Here is a 15,277-nt window from a genome sequence, read left to right as displayed (position 1 = left end):
CTCCAATGGACACGCTGGCCAGCGCACAGTGGCCAGCGCACCACGCTGATCCAATGGCAGGAGCCAGGTACTTATCCTGGTCTCCCATGGGGTGCAGGGCCCAAGCACTCGGGCCATCCTCCACTGTACTCCCTTTCTAGAGCAGAGAGCTGGCCTGGAAGAGGGGTAACTGGGACAGAATCCGGCACCCTGATGGGGACTAGAACCCAGTGTGGTGGCACTGGAAGGCAGAGGATTAGCCTAGTGAGCCGTGGCGCTGGCCAAATGGCTATGATTTTTCAACATGCTATATAATAGTGGTTTAAACTCTAGGGAAAATAAGAGGACTTGGTATACACACTCTAGAAAATAAACTATTGGTAATCTATCACAGATTATTATTTTTATTATAAAATTTTATAATTTAAAAGCCATGCTTCTTTCCACTGTGGCTATCATGGACATGACTTGGTTGTTCAATAATTATTTGTTGAACACAATAATAAACAATTGAACAGATGAGTATAAAAAAGCCTATTGATGAATTTCTTGAGAAAAATAAATCAGGGATTGGATTAAAATAGAGGAGTAGAGAGGGAGCTTACTGTTGTAATCTAGGAGAAGATAGTATGAAAAAATGGAGAGTACAGTCTCAAGGAAGAGGTAGGGAAAAATGGCAGAGGAAACTCCACACAAATTAGAGGGACACTGTGGACCATATGCAGGGTGTGGACATGTACAACTCAGAAACCCAGCAGCCAAGAACCTCAACAGTAGCTCAGGAGGTGAGACCAGACTGGAGCAGCCCAAGCCATTGGTAATAAAGTTGCAGAAAGATCCTGGTGGGAATCCAGCTAGGAGCCCTAGGTGGGACAGTGTACATGCCAAACTAGGCTTGTTTCTCTCTCCATGACCACCCTGAAACTGGCATCCTGTAACAAGCTGATGGAGGGCAGGCACCATTTTGGACATCTGTAACAGATGCGCCAGTTCCTATCTGCACACCCGCAACCAGCAGAGCAGAGAAACCTGAATTTGGTGGGGAGGACTAATAGGGGACTTGGTGCTCATGACTGTGGGAAGCTTGTGTGCTGGGACTGTGAAAACACTGAGGCTGCTTGGGAGGGCTCAGGGTATGGCTGGTACTTTGGGCAGTCACTGTGGGAAGTTAAACATACTCAAGGCTCACTGATTACCTGGTGAGGATCACTGAATATAGGTCTCCCACATATGTGCCAGGGGTCAGAATATATATAGAATCTACTGCTGCTTTCCCAGGAGCATTAACAACATGACTGGTTTGGAAGTATAGCAGACAGAATTCAAATCAGCACTCTTATAGAATGCTAGTATTGTAGGGGGTGGTTCAACCCATTATTAAACAACAGCACCCTCTCACATCTTCTGTGGTGAACTATATCTAACATGCTTACTATTTTAGAGTTAAGGGTTGTTTTGTTGGCATCTTATGTGTTGCACTATATAATTTCTTCATTTATTATGGATACCATTAATTTATCAGGTATATTTTTCCTTTTCCTTTTTTTTTAAAGATTTATTTATTTACTTGAAAGTCAGAGTTACACAGAGGGAGAAGGAGAGGCAGGGAGAGATAGGTCATCCATCTGTTGGTTCATTCTCAGTTGGCCATAATGCCCGGAACTGTGCCAATCCAAAGCCAGGAGCCAGGCACTTCCTCCAAGTCTCCCATGAGGACTTAGGGGCCCAAGGACTCAGGCCATCTACTACTGTTTTCCCAGGTCATAGCAGAGAGCTGGATCAGAAGTGGAGCAGCTGGGACTCAAACTGGAGCACATATGAGATACTGGAACTCTAGGCAGAAGCTTTACCCATTATGCAACAGAGCCGGTCCCATGGTATATTTTTCAAGGATTTTTTTTTTTTTTTGCTTTGACTTTCATTCTTTAAACAGTGTTTTGAAAAGAAGTTTTTGGGGCCAGTGCTGTGGCATAGTGCATAAAACTGTTGCCTGCAGTGCCGGCATCACATCTGGGTACCAATTTGAGTCCTGGCTGCTCCACATCTGATCCAGCTCACTGTTATGGCCTGGGAAAGCAGTAGAAGATGGCCCAACTGCTTGGGAAATCCAGAAGAAGCTATTGGCTTCTGACTTCAGATCAGCCCAGCTCTGGCCATTGTGGCCATCTGGGGAGTGAACCAGTGAATGGATGTCCTCTTAATTTTTTCTCATATCTAGGAAATCTTTCCCTAACTTAGAGTAAAAAAAATTTTCTTCTATGATTTTTTTTCTGGAAGTATTGCAGTTTTCAGTACTATAGTTATATCTGTGGCACATTTTTTTTTTCAATTTTGTAAGTAGAAGCTATTTTATTGGAAATATCTTATTGTGCTAACACTATGTGTTGAAAAGGCTATACTTCTCCACTGCATTGCAATTGAGACTCTGTATAAAACCTGTTCACTGTTTGTGTTCAGATCTTCTATGCAACCTCTTGTGTTCCATTAATCTGTTTGGCTTTCTCTGTGTCAACAGCACACTTTAGTTAGCATAAATGTATAACTCTTAAAATCATCGCTTTGATTTTATAATTTTTACAGAGTTATTTTGGTTATCCTAGATTCTTTGCATTTTCATATGAGCTTATATCAGCTTGTTACTTTAAAAATAACCAGGTAGCTTGCTGGAAAAGAGATTGAAATGTTGAGTCTGTACAATAATGTTAGGATAATTAATGTTTTAACATTGACGAATCCTGAGATTCTTGAATAAAATGTTTCCACTTAGAGAGGAATATTTAATTTCATTTAAAATTAAGTTGTTTTTGTAGGCCTGTCAGTATTTCATCAGATGTGCATTTCATATTTTAAGTGAACTAGTGGTGATTCTAAAATTTTGATTTTCATTGGTGTTATATTAAATGCAATTTTTTCTTCTGTATTGATTTTGTTTCTTCTCATTTTACTAAACTCACTTATTGCTTCATTATGTTTTGGTTTATGCCATCAGAATTTTTGTCTAGACCAATTCTTGTCAGTTGTTTTCTTTCTCAAACTACTCTCTTACTAATGAGAGTAAATATTTTTTATTTGTACCAATACATTTTCTGTGACAACTTTTTGTCATTTTAGTGTGACAGTAGTCATAGATAAATAAATCCATGATCATAGCTGTGTTCCAATAAAACTTTATCACTAAAACCTGAAGCTGCCTACAAGTGAGAGTTTGAGGGTGGAGAATTCTCACCCTTATGTTGTGATCATATTTGTGAATAGACATCTTTCCTTCTTCCTTTCAATTTCACTACTTTTATTTATTTTTATTGCTAGAATCTTCACTACAAAGTTGAATAAAAGTAGTGAAAACAAATTACTATCTTGTTCCTTATATTAACAGTAAAGTATTTTATTTTTTGTCATTAAATATGTTTTGGAGTTTTATTGTATATACTCTTTTTCATATTGATGGAGTATTATTGTATTCTCAATTTCCTGAGATTTTTTAAGTCAGGAGACCATGTTAAATTTGTCAAACACCCCTATCCACTGAAAAAGTATAGGGAATGAACCCCCCTATGTGGGCAGAAATAAGCTAGGAAAGCTGCCTCAGGCCTCAGCAACAACAGAAAACAGTGATACAAAATTAGGCCGACTTTATCTTTTCAAAGATTTTATTTATTTATTGGACAGATTTATAGACAAAGAGAGAGACAGACAAAAAGATCTTCCATCTGCTGGTTACTCCCCACATGGCTGGAGCTGGACCAATCCAAAGCCATGAGCTTCATTCCAAGTCTCTCACATGGGTGCAAGGGCCTAACACCTTGGGGCATCTTCCACTGCTTTCCCAGGCCAAAGCAGAGAGCTGGATCAGAAGTGTAGCAGCTGAGACTTGAACTGGAGCCCATATGGGATGATGGCACTGCAGGCAGAGGCTTAGGCCACTACAGCACAGTGCTGACTCCCAGACTTTATCTTGAAACTTAACTTTACTTTGAAGTTATCCCATCTCACAGATGTTCATCTGCATGTTCAGGCTGTTGAAACAGGATGTGGTATTCAATGCTAATGGCCCAAATGATTTGTGAGCTCATTTCCTTTTAGAAATTAAATTTTTTTGTATGAGATATTATGCCCAGTTCAATTGTCCCCAAAGACCACCAAGGAGCCTATACCGCTATGAAACACACGAGAATTTTATTGCAGGTCTGGGCCTGGGCTCTCAAATATCATTGATGCCACGGGTCTGGTTGAAAGCCCCAACTCTTCAGTTAACAGGGTTTTTATAGGGTTTTCAGAGACAATCTATACATTATAGCACCATTCAGCAAATCATCTCATTCCACGGGAAATTCAAAGAACATCTCTTAAAATTGGTTAGTGCATCCAGGGGCAGGAATGGACCTAGTAAAGGTGGTGGGATGGCTTTTCAGGTTGATGCCTTTTAAAATTATTGGCTAAAGTATAGGGTCCAAGCCGCTAGGGTGCACGTGCCAAACTGCAGTGTCTCGGGATGTTATCAATCACCTTAACAGCCTGAAAAGACACCTGAAACTTCAGGTATTTCCCTGCTATCTGCCGATTGGCTGTTGCTAGGTGGGTTTATTGCAAGGGAGTTCATTTATTTCTTTTTTCTTTCATGAGCTGTAGGGTTCAGGGCCCTGTTAGGCCTGAGTTAAAAGATGGAGGCCTATTCTAAAAGAGCTGTGCCTTGATCCCGGCTCAGGTCTCTCAGATACAACACAGTTTACTCATACATTCACCTATTGAAGAATATCCTGTTTCAAAATTTAGTTTGATTTTTTATTATTGCTCATGTGGAAATTTGATTTCTTCAATCATTGAAGTTGGATAATGTTTGCATTATAAATTAGTCCAGATGTATTCCTCCTCTTCATCTTTTGAAAAGTGTATAGAATTACATTAGTTTTTCCCACTTTTTCTCCAGGTTTATTGACTTCTTTATCTTGTCACAATGAAATTGATTATGAAAACAGGCTGGTGTTCAGATGCTGGGACAGACAACTGCTTTTGGGTGGTTGGCTCAGGGGCAGTGGTGCAGCTTCTTTTTGTTGACACTATGCTCACTGACAAAGGCCACGCCATGCACTGAGCAGTGCTGTAGGGCCTGCTTGGCCATATCTGGATTAATTCTGGGCAGCCAATGGAGGAGCAAAGTTTTGCCTGGAGCTAAGGCCTCACAGCCAGCATGATTCACATAGTAACCAGTCCTCAAGTGGGGATTGCAGATGAGCAATCCTCTGCCTGCAACAAGAAGTCCACCAGAGGCACACTCACTGTCTTCTGTGAGATATGGGGAACACCTGGCCACATTGCCATGGGTCCTTGCCCCTCATTGAGACTCAGGCTCCACCTCTGTCTCTGTGGGACTCTCCTTGTTCTCTTCAGTGATGCTGGCAATCCAGTTTCCTGTAACAGAGTATGGGGAGCTGTGCCAGTGTAATGCTGAGGTCAAGGTGGTCAAAGTCAGAGGGGCCTCTGGGTCCATGCAGTAGGTGCTGCAGATCCTCAGGCTACATTTTACTGATTTTCAAGTTCAAATGAGCTATGCCCTGACCAGAGTCACTCCTTTTTGTCCCCTGATTGTCCTCTATTTTTTTCTAAGCAGTCCCACAACTGCTAGCTTCTCAAAAACTAATCTTGTGAGAGGTGATCTGTAAGTTTATTTACATTAACTGCTGGGAAACTTGTTGATGCCCACAAGATAAGCATAATGTTGCTTGCTCTAGCTTCTGTAACAAAGGCTTGCCTTTGTAATTAACTTCAACAAGATATGGTTTGGGCCTTTATAAGCTCACCCTGGAGCTCTATCAGGGCTGTTTGATTTGGAGAGCACATGCCCCTGTGCAGCTGCCGGCTTTCAGAAATAAAAGACTCCGTAAGTTGGCCCTGAGACTTCAGCACTTATTAATATTTCTGAAATTAATAAACTGTGTAGGTTCTCGCCATGAATTCAGAGACAAATTCTGAATACTGGCTCAAATAGACCAGATGATAAGCTAAGCCTTTAAGCTTTTATTCAGTGAGAGAAATGCATAGGAGAGTGAGAGCTCTATCTAAAGGAGAAAGGAAAGTCTGGAAATTAAGTAGGGGCCATATCAAGCAGGGAGCAGGCCAAGAGTTGTGGACTTGTCCTGTGAGGCCCACAAACCATCAGGGAGAGTGGGGCAATGGTGTTCTTCCATAGGAAGTGCCGGGGACAGGCTTCAGTGGACATGTCCACCTTTATTAATGACTACATACATTTTTAAAGGGCAGGCAGAAGGGGTGTAACTAATTCAGGGCAACACTAACTCTACTGGACAGAACTGACACTGGCACCAATATGCATCTCCAATTAGCTTGAAGGTCTCATAACTAGGGTAGCTTTCCAGGTGGGCCTGGACCACCCCCAGCAGCAGTTTACCTGATTGGCAGAAGGTGGGGGTGGGAGGAATGTGCCTGAGGCTCCCACCTCCCACCATCAGTCAGGCTAGCCACATGGGCTAGGCAGAAAGTCTCACAGGATCACCCATATCTCCCCACTTTGTTTTAGGGCAAGTATGACTGTGCTTAGCATGACATGGCAACAAGCCACAACCACAATAAGCTTTAAATGAAATTGAAGAATGCCTAGCACAGGGATTAAGGGCAGGGAGGAAAAGAAGGGCAAAGGGAAAAAGGCCAGGCCCACCATGTTTCAGGCCTTTGTAATAGGCAGGCGGGTGCACAGGTATGGGAAAGCAGGGGCATGAGATCACACAGGGGGCATGGGGGAAGTGTGATGAAGGCATAGTCTTCCAGCTCTCAAGGCTAATGATATATGACTGCCTACATCATTCCCCCTTCAGAGACTCCATTCCCTTAATCCAAGGGATATTGAAGGGTGTAGAATCATCACATCTTCTATAGCTGCTTCCTGTTTACGAGGGATGTAGTGCAGGCCCTGCTGGTCCTGGGTCTGGAAGTCTCTGCCTATCTCATCTAACAAATTCTCTTTGTGAGCTGGAGCAATCTTGGTCACCACCAATGTCTATGTCCCCTGCCTGGTCAGTTACTCCCAGAAGTTGTTGAGTTCTGGAACATATAAGTTTGTTAATCAGTGTGAGCAAAACTGGAACATAACCACTTGTAAGTGGAGTGTCCTTTTAAGATGAAAAGACCACATCCTACAGACTCCCAGATAGTCGGTGGTGATGCATTATAAAACCATTTAGCTTGAGTATAGAGAATTATAATAGAAGAACACATTAGGAGTTTTATCATTAATAACAGAGAGAATTAAAAGCAGCAGGTACGCCATGCCTGCCTTCATGTGCAGCACTCTTGATGTGAGGAAAGCAAAGGCTTTACTTTTCTTTTTGCTTAAGATCTCTGATTGGCTTATAGGAATAATCAGGCATGTTTTTGAGCACACCTGTGAGGACTTGAGAGGTAGACATTTAATCCTAATTTTACTGATGTAGTCATGTTCAATAGCACCTGGGTGTAGCTGATCTGAAGAGGATCTTTCTAGGAATGGCTTTTTCAAGGAAAGGCACTGAAGTTGGTTTGTCAGAGGGTCAGCTTTCAGAGACTGTGTCCAGGGTTTTGCATTTCAAGCTGATAGCCACACAGTTGAAACCTGTAGTGCATTATTGACTTCATCTGTTTACAGAGCCATTCAAAACTACTGAATACAATAGAAGTGGCTGGAAAAAGTCCTTCAGAACCTAGGAGGGCAGCTAAACACAGAAGCAACAATGTTTTAGTTTAACGAGCAGCAAATTTGATATACAAAACTGTGGATGAGAAAAGACTTATAGCCATGTTTAAAATGATAAACTCATTAACCAATAAGAGGCATTTGCTTACTTCACACAGTATTTTCAAAAGCACCTGTAGGATTTTATAAAACATTTAACTCTTTTAGGCCCCTGGGCCTTTCTCAATAAGATAACCATCATGTCTAGTAACACAAGATCATTAGACTTTTTCACTTTCAGACATTTGTATCAATGGCATTTTATATTATTGAAACTTAAAATTTAGCACTTCACATTTTGACAGTACCTGTAATATAAACCAAGTGGCCTGATTGATTAGCTGGTGTTTCTCCAAGATGAGAGACATATATCCTTTGACATTTCCAGGGACCCAACTGGAAATATCAAAGTCCAAATTCTTTGGAACTTTGATTTTTTGAATGCCTGTCAAAGATGACAAGAAGGCTTAAAATATCTGGTTGAAATAAGATCCCTTAACATCATGACAAAGTATAGAACTGATTTGATCAAATCATAACTCCTTTAAAATTCAGTTTTTTAAACAATTAGAACTTAAGAGGCATTAAGAGAACATAATAGATTACTTTAAAATAACACAGAATCTGTCTCTTTGGTTGTTAAAAAGTCAGAAATAAAACCTTAAATTTAAGACCTGGTGCATTGAATCAAATCCCATAATTTGGAACAGCTTTAACAGAGTCAGAACTAGGGAAGAAAGAATAGCACCCACATGGGAGACCAGGAGGAAGCACCTGGCTCCTGGCTTTGCATCCACGCAGTGTGCTGGCTGCAGTGTGCCAGCTGCAGCGCAGCAGCCATAGTGGCCATTTGGGGGTGAACCAATGGAAGGAAGACCTTTCTCTCTGTCTCTCTCTCACTAACTCTCTGTCCAAAAAAAAATCAACAGTGACAAAACTGATGAGGATGTGGGGAAAAAGTTACCCTGGTCCACTATTGGTGGGAATGTAAACTGGTGCAAGCCACTGTGAAAGACCGTATGGAGATATCTTACAAATCTGATTGTAGACCTATCATATGATCCAGCCATCCCACTCCTTGGAATTTACCCAAACCAAAATAAATTAGCATATGAAAGAGTTATCTATAACCCCATGTTCATTGCAGCACAATTCACAATAGCTGAGATCTGGGAACAATCCAGATATCAATCAATTGTTGACTTGATAAGAAAATTATGGTATGTGCACACTATGGCATACTACTCAGTTATAAAAAAGAAAGAAAGAAAAGGAAACCCTATCCTTTGCAACAAGATAGATGCAACTGGAAACCATTATACTTAGTGAAATAAGCCAGACCCCAAAAGACAGATATCATATGTTTTCCCTGATCTGAGGTACCTAATAGAGTACCTCAAATGTAATGTATTGGAGTTAGATACGCATTTTGAGATTTGATGATTGTTTACAGCCCTTGTCTCTTCCATTGAGGAACAGTGATTTTTTTAATTTATTTTTTCTTCATACTATTTGCTGACTTGCTGAACTCTTACTTAGTGTAAGGTTAACTATACAATCATTAAATAAACTGAAAACATATTTTGTAAAAGTTAAGTGGGAATGTGAGAGGGAAGAGGAGAAAGGGTTGGAGTGTGTGTGGGAGGGAGGGTATTGGGGGAAGTGTCACATTCATTAATCTGTATATGAAATATATCAAATTTATATTACTTAAATTAAATTTTAAAAAGAAGTAAACATTTAAAATTCAAAAAAATTATACCAATAACCAGGAGAATTTTAATGGTGTTTATATATAATCATATGTGTGTGTGTGTGATTTATGACATTATAATGTAAATGTACGTATATATAATTTGTAATATAAATGTATATAGAGCAACACTTTGAAATTTTTATAATGTATTTATCATCAGCAAAGGATAGCTCAGATTTCTGTAATAAACCAGTTTCTGATCATTACAAGAATGAAGAGTAAGCTACCAAGTTGTAGCTCATAATCTGTTTCTCTGTGTCTCCAAGTCTACCAACCTCTAAAATTAAATAAACATACATAATTTTAGGATAAAAAGAACATTAAGATCTCACTATTTTCCCGCATAATTTTCAGGAAATATACTAGTATCTAGACACAGTGGTAAGTTTATATATATATATATATATATATATATATATAATATATGTATGTTATATATGTTACATATATTCATATATATTTTACACTGAGGAGAAAAAAATATTACCCTTGGCTAAAATGGCCCTGAGACACTGTGTACCTGACAGTTTCCAGGGCAACTTACAGAATGTTGGGGGTGATGATCTTACAATAAAAGTTAAATCACCCTGGCTACAGATTCACAGTGCTGGGATTGGCCTAGCCTAAAATATTTGTGCAAAAGAGTGACTCCAGTGAATTTAAAAATTAACTTAAATTTTCATAATTAAAGGTTAACTTCAAGTTCCATGAATGTCTCTAAGGCTAAGAATGAAATCTGCTAATGAGTGATGGAACTGTCCCTAAATTGTTCTCATATACTGTGAAAATGAAATTTGGACATCTTCCAGAATTTAGATAGTTGATGGCCTTACAATGATAAAGTAAATCATGGTAGCCTGAAGTTCCCTGCACTAGAATTTGCACAAATTAGTTTATTGACTATTTATTGAGGTGGTAATAATAAATTTGAATCAACATGAAAAAGAAATGTATTCAGTTCAATATATGTTGCATATTGACAGTTGTGTGTACAAATGGTAAATTTAGTAGAAGCAGGAATAAGATTACAAGGAGATGTAACAGATATTAATAAAAATAGCCCTAAGTACACATTTAAATACAGAAAATTTGTGCTCTCTTAAATCAAAGAAAGCTTATGCCATTGAATTCAGTAATTTTAAAACCAAGATAAAATTGTCTCAATCTAATGCATGGAAATTTTAAAGAGAATGACAATTTTGATTCTCTAAATATAAAGAAGCTATATAAAAGTGTCCTTGAAAGTGTAAAAGAATGCTAACACTCTGAAATTATTTGATAGGCCATAAAAATGGAGATTGCTAAGACAACTTGAACATTATTTAGTGCATTTATGACATGAAAATGTAAGTGCCCAAAAGAATCATCATACCTTGGCAGTGCTAAGATTGGTTTCCATGTGGATATTGACATACTCAGTTGAAATTAATAAAATGAAAGGCAAAATAAAAAATAGAAACCTGATGCACATGGAAGTTAAAACTTTGCTTTGCCCTTGGTAACAATGTGTATTTTAATGTGAGCCATAATTAAAAAACAAATTTGTGGATGAATATTTGGTGAAAAACAGTCCAGAATAAACTGGAAAAGTTAAAGTATGATACAGACTTATAGTTTAGAAAATTTCCACAATCAGAAAATAATTTAAAGCTCCAGGAGCATCTAGAAACATTAAGAATGTACCCCATGCTGATGACCATGATGATGCTGGCACTGCAATATACTCAAATCCTATACACATGACAGTTGCTGGGACAACTCCCAGCATTTAGAGTAAGTTGATGACCACACAATTATAAACCAAACCATGGTACCCATCATGTCCCTGTGTTAGGACTGTCACAAATCAGGTTACTCATTACACATGCAGGTGAGAGTAGTAAATAACAAAATAAATATGCATTCCATGGAAGGCATTTAATTTTGATTATATGGTGTATAAATTAGTAATTCAGCAGAAACAGAGTCATAATCATATAGAGATGAGCCAATAGTTGGATGGTGGAGTAGGCAGGGAGCTTACTGCTCTAAACAAGGAAAGGATAGTTTTAAAAAAGTGGAAAGAGAGTAGTCTCAGGGAAGAGTTAGAGAAAAAATGACAGATGAAATTCTCAGACATTAGAGGGACATGGTGGACCCACATGGAGGGCATGGTGTCCACGGCTCACGACTCCAACAGCTAGAGCCTATGCACCAACAGTGGAAAGTGAGGTGAGACAAGAATGCAGTAGCCTGAGCCACCAGCAAGAAGTGGCAGGAACCTAGAGGGAATGAGGCTTAAATCTCCATGGGAGAAAGTGTGCCAGCCAAACTAGAGGAGAGGAAAAAAGGGACAGTACAGACATCTTTCTCTCTCCAATCACCTCAGAAAGGTGTGCAAGCTGATAGAGCAAGAGCCATGATGGACATGCATAACAACTATGCCAGCTTGTGTCTGCACCTGGCAAGTAGCTGAGAAGAGACTCCTGTCTCTGGTGGGGAGAAATAACATGGAATTAGGAACTTGTGACTGTGTGAAGCTTCTGAAGCAGGAATGAGAAAAAAAATGAAAAAAAAACTGAGGATGTGTGGGAAGACTCGTGGTGTGGCTGGGACTTTGAGCACTCTCAATGTTTCACTGTGGCAGTTTGATTACAATGTGTCATGGCAAGGATGTTTTCTGGACATGTCTATTGAAAGTTCTGTGTGCTTCCTGTACTTGGATGTATCTCTTTTTCCAAACTTGGAAAGTTTTCTGCTAGCATTTCACTAAAAATGCCTTCTAATCCTTTCTCTCTCCCCATGCCTGCAGGAACTCCTAGAATCAGAATGTTGCCTTTTTTATAGTATCCTGTAGATTCCCAATAGTCTTTTTTCTAATCTTCTCTAATTGTGTTTGGTTTGACTGTATACTTTCCTGTGCTTTGTCTACTAAGTCTGATATTCTCTCTTCTGCCTCACTGATTCTATTTTTAAGGCTCTCCACTGCATTTTTTATTTGTTCTATTGAATTCTTCATTTCAATTTGATTTCTCCTGAATATCTCAGTTTCTTGATTCCTCCTTATAATTTCAATTTCATGGGAGAGATTTTCTTTCATGTCCTTCATGGATTTCAGTAGTTTGTGCATTTGCTTTTGATTACTTCTATGTAATCCTATGATCAAATTTTTGAGTTCTATTTCTTGCATTTCTTCTATCTCATCACCTTCATGATCCAGTATGGAAGTGTCATGTTCTTTTGGGAGTGTCATGATGTCTTCCTTATTTTTGTTTCTCATATTGTTGCATTTATTGATTAGCATTTTTGAGATACTCATCTTTTTTTCTGCTGTGACGGTTTTTATCATTGTATTATCACTGTAGATAAATGGACTTTCTGCTTTCAGTGAATCTCTAGAGGCTTATAGTGGGTATGACCAGAGAGCTCTGTTCAGTTCTCAAGGGTAAAGGGTATGCCTAAGGTGACACATCCAGGTTTGGCATGGTAAATCTCTCTTTTTTTAATCAGAAGGGAGTTATATTCTGTTCAGCTGAGCTCTTCTCCTTGATGGAGCCCAGTGCCTGAGTACTAAATCAAGTGTGTATAATATTTACTCTGTGCCATGGACCACATAAGGATCTGTGCTCCCAATTGGGACCTCTGTCCTTAATGAGTTGTACTATGAGAATTAATAGTAAATCTAGTCCTCAAACACCTGTTTAGCTGGGAGCCTAGAAAAAGTGCTCAGGCAAGCAATATTGTGAAAAATTAGTTCTAAGTAATATGAAAGATAACCCAGACAAAACAGCAGTCCAGCAAATCATTCAACCTCACTGAAACTACCATCAGACACACCATTCATTTTCTATTAAATCTGTTTATATAAGACTTAATTTGATGAACACTTGTAAGAAGCCATGGGGACTTAGACAGGGATGAAGAGCTATTTCTAATGGGTAGTAATGGAGGTGGAATGGATTACTTGCACAGCTATTCTCTAGATAGGAAATAAAAGAGCTACTGCAACTAGATGCATCATAGCATTTGTAGCCCTGTTATCATGGGATAGCCATGCAACCTAGGAAAATTGTTCCTCCTGAGGGTATCCTGAGGAATTAACTGAATGTACATCAGGTTTATATAAATCAAGAAATGACATTGTCAATTGGAAGGGATAAAACACACATTTTCAGTAAAAATGAGAGCCACCTGTAGGAGCAGGGAATAATACAACAATAAAAGTTTATAAAAATTATAGTAAAGTTAAATTAATACAAAAGTGCACTACAGGGGCCAGTGCTGTGTCACAGCAGGTTATCGCCCTGACCTGAAGTACCGCCATCCCACATGGGTGCTGGCTCGAGACCCGGCTGCTCCACTTCCAATCAAGCTCTCTGCTATGGCCTGGGAAATAGTAGAAGGCCCAAGTCCTTGGGCCCCTGCACCTACATGGGAGATCTGGAGGAATCTCCTGGCTTTGTATCAGCACAGTTCTGCCCATTGTGGCCAATTGGAGAGTGAACCATTGGATGGAAGTTCTCCCTCTCTCACTTCCTCTGCTCTTTCTGTGTAACTCTTTCAAATAAATAAATAAATCTTTTTTTTTTTAAAGTGTACTACATTTATGTTCCTGCTTTTCTGTTGCAATGGGTACCACCTGGACAGACTTCATTCCATATTCTTGTCTCAAGGCAATTAGGAATAGAATGAAGACATGTAGAATAGGGGGATCATGAATGAAAAAGGTATTATGCACTCAGTAATACAGGAAAATTCAGATGAGTGTTGCAACTTATAGTGTTTGAGGTTGTCCCTTTAAAGAATGAGGGTGATGTATGGGACAACATCTACTTGCATATTCAAATAGACCTTGGATAGTGGAGTCTAATCCAGATGTGCACACAGATAAGTTGAAATTTCTCATGGGTATATAGGTCACCACAAACACATTCCCTTGTGCTGCACACAACACTTATTATCCAGGGTCAGGGTACACTATTATGGCTGGAACATGTGTCACTTCATATGCCTATGATTTGCACTACAATAATGTGGGGAAAGAATCCTGGGTGGCCAACAAAGCAGCTATAAACAAATAACTTTGTAATTGGTGAAGATGGTATTCCAAATAACTGTTGCAATAACTGTTACTCAACTTTGAAATATTTATTAACAAAATTTACACAAGAGAGCACAGTTCAATTCATATACTTGATCCCACTCTCAATGAGAAACCAAAACTGCAGGTTGTATAAGAGAAAAATGTCTGAAGAACGGTTAACCACTCTCTGTCACAATTCATCATGAAAACTGCCCAATACCTACTAAGGTGTGATTCCACCAAAGAATTCTTCCAGACAAATTATATTTCAGGGACTTCTCTCTGTAATCTTGCTATGTTTTGTGGAAGTTCACCTAATAATAAAGGTATTTCCCATTACAATACAGTCATAGGCTTTTTTCTTTCTGTGAGTTGTCAGGTAACCATTGAGAGATGACGTATGGTACATGACTTTCCTATGCATGTATGTTTTCTCATTTCTGAGTCTCTTCATGTGAATTGATTAATGGCAGAAGAATTTTTCACATTCATTGACATTTTACTATTTGAATTCTCTTGTTTGTTGATGTTTAATTTCTTGTTTTTTAAGATTTTTATTTATTTATTTGACAGGTAGAGTTACAGACAGTGAGAGAGACAGAGAGAAAGGTCTTCCTTCTGTTGGTTCACTCCTCAAATGGCTGCAATGGCCAGAGCTGCACTAAACCAAAGCCAGGAGCCAGGGGCTTCTTCCTGGTCTCCCATGTGGGTGCAGAGGCCCAAGCACTTAGGCCATCTTCTACTGCTTTCTCAGGCC

The sequence above is a fragment of the Oryctolagus cuniculus genome, chromosome 16, assembly GCF_051225735.1.
Source record: "Oryctolagus cuniculus isolate XC-2025 breed Fujian yellow rabbit chromosome 16, ASM5122573v1, whole genome shotgun sequence".
Classification (NCBI taxonomy): domain Eukaryota; kingdom Metazoa; phylum Chordata; class Mammalia; order Lagomorpha; family Leporidae; genus Oryctolagus; species Oryctolagus cuniculus.
This window is presented reverse-complemented; position numbering follows the sequence as displayed.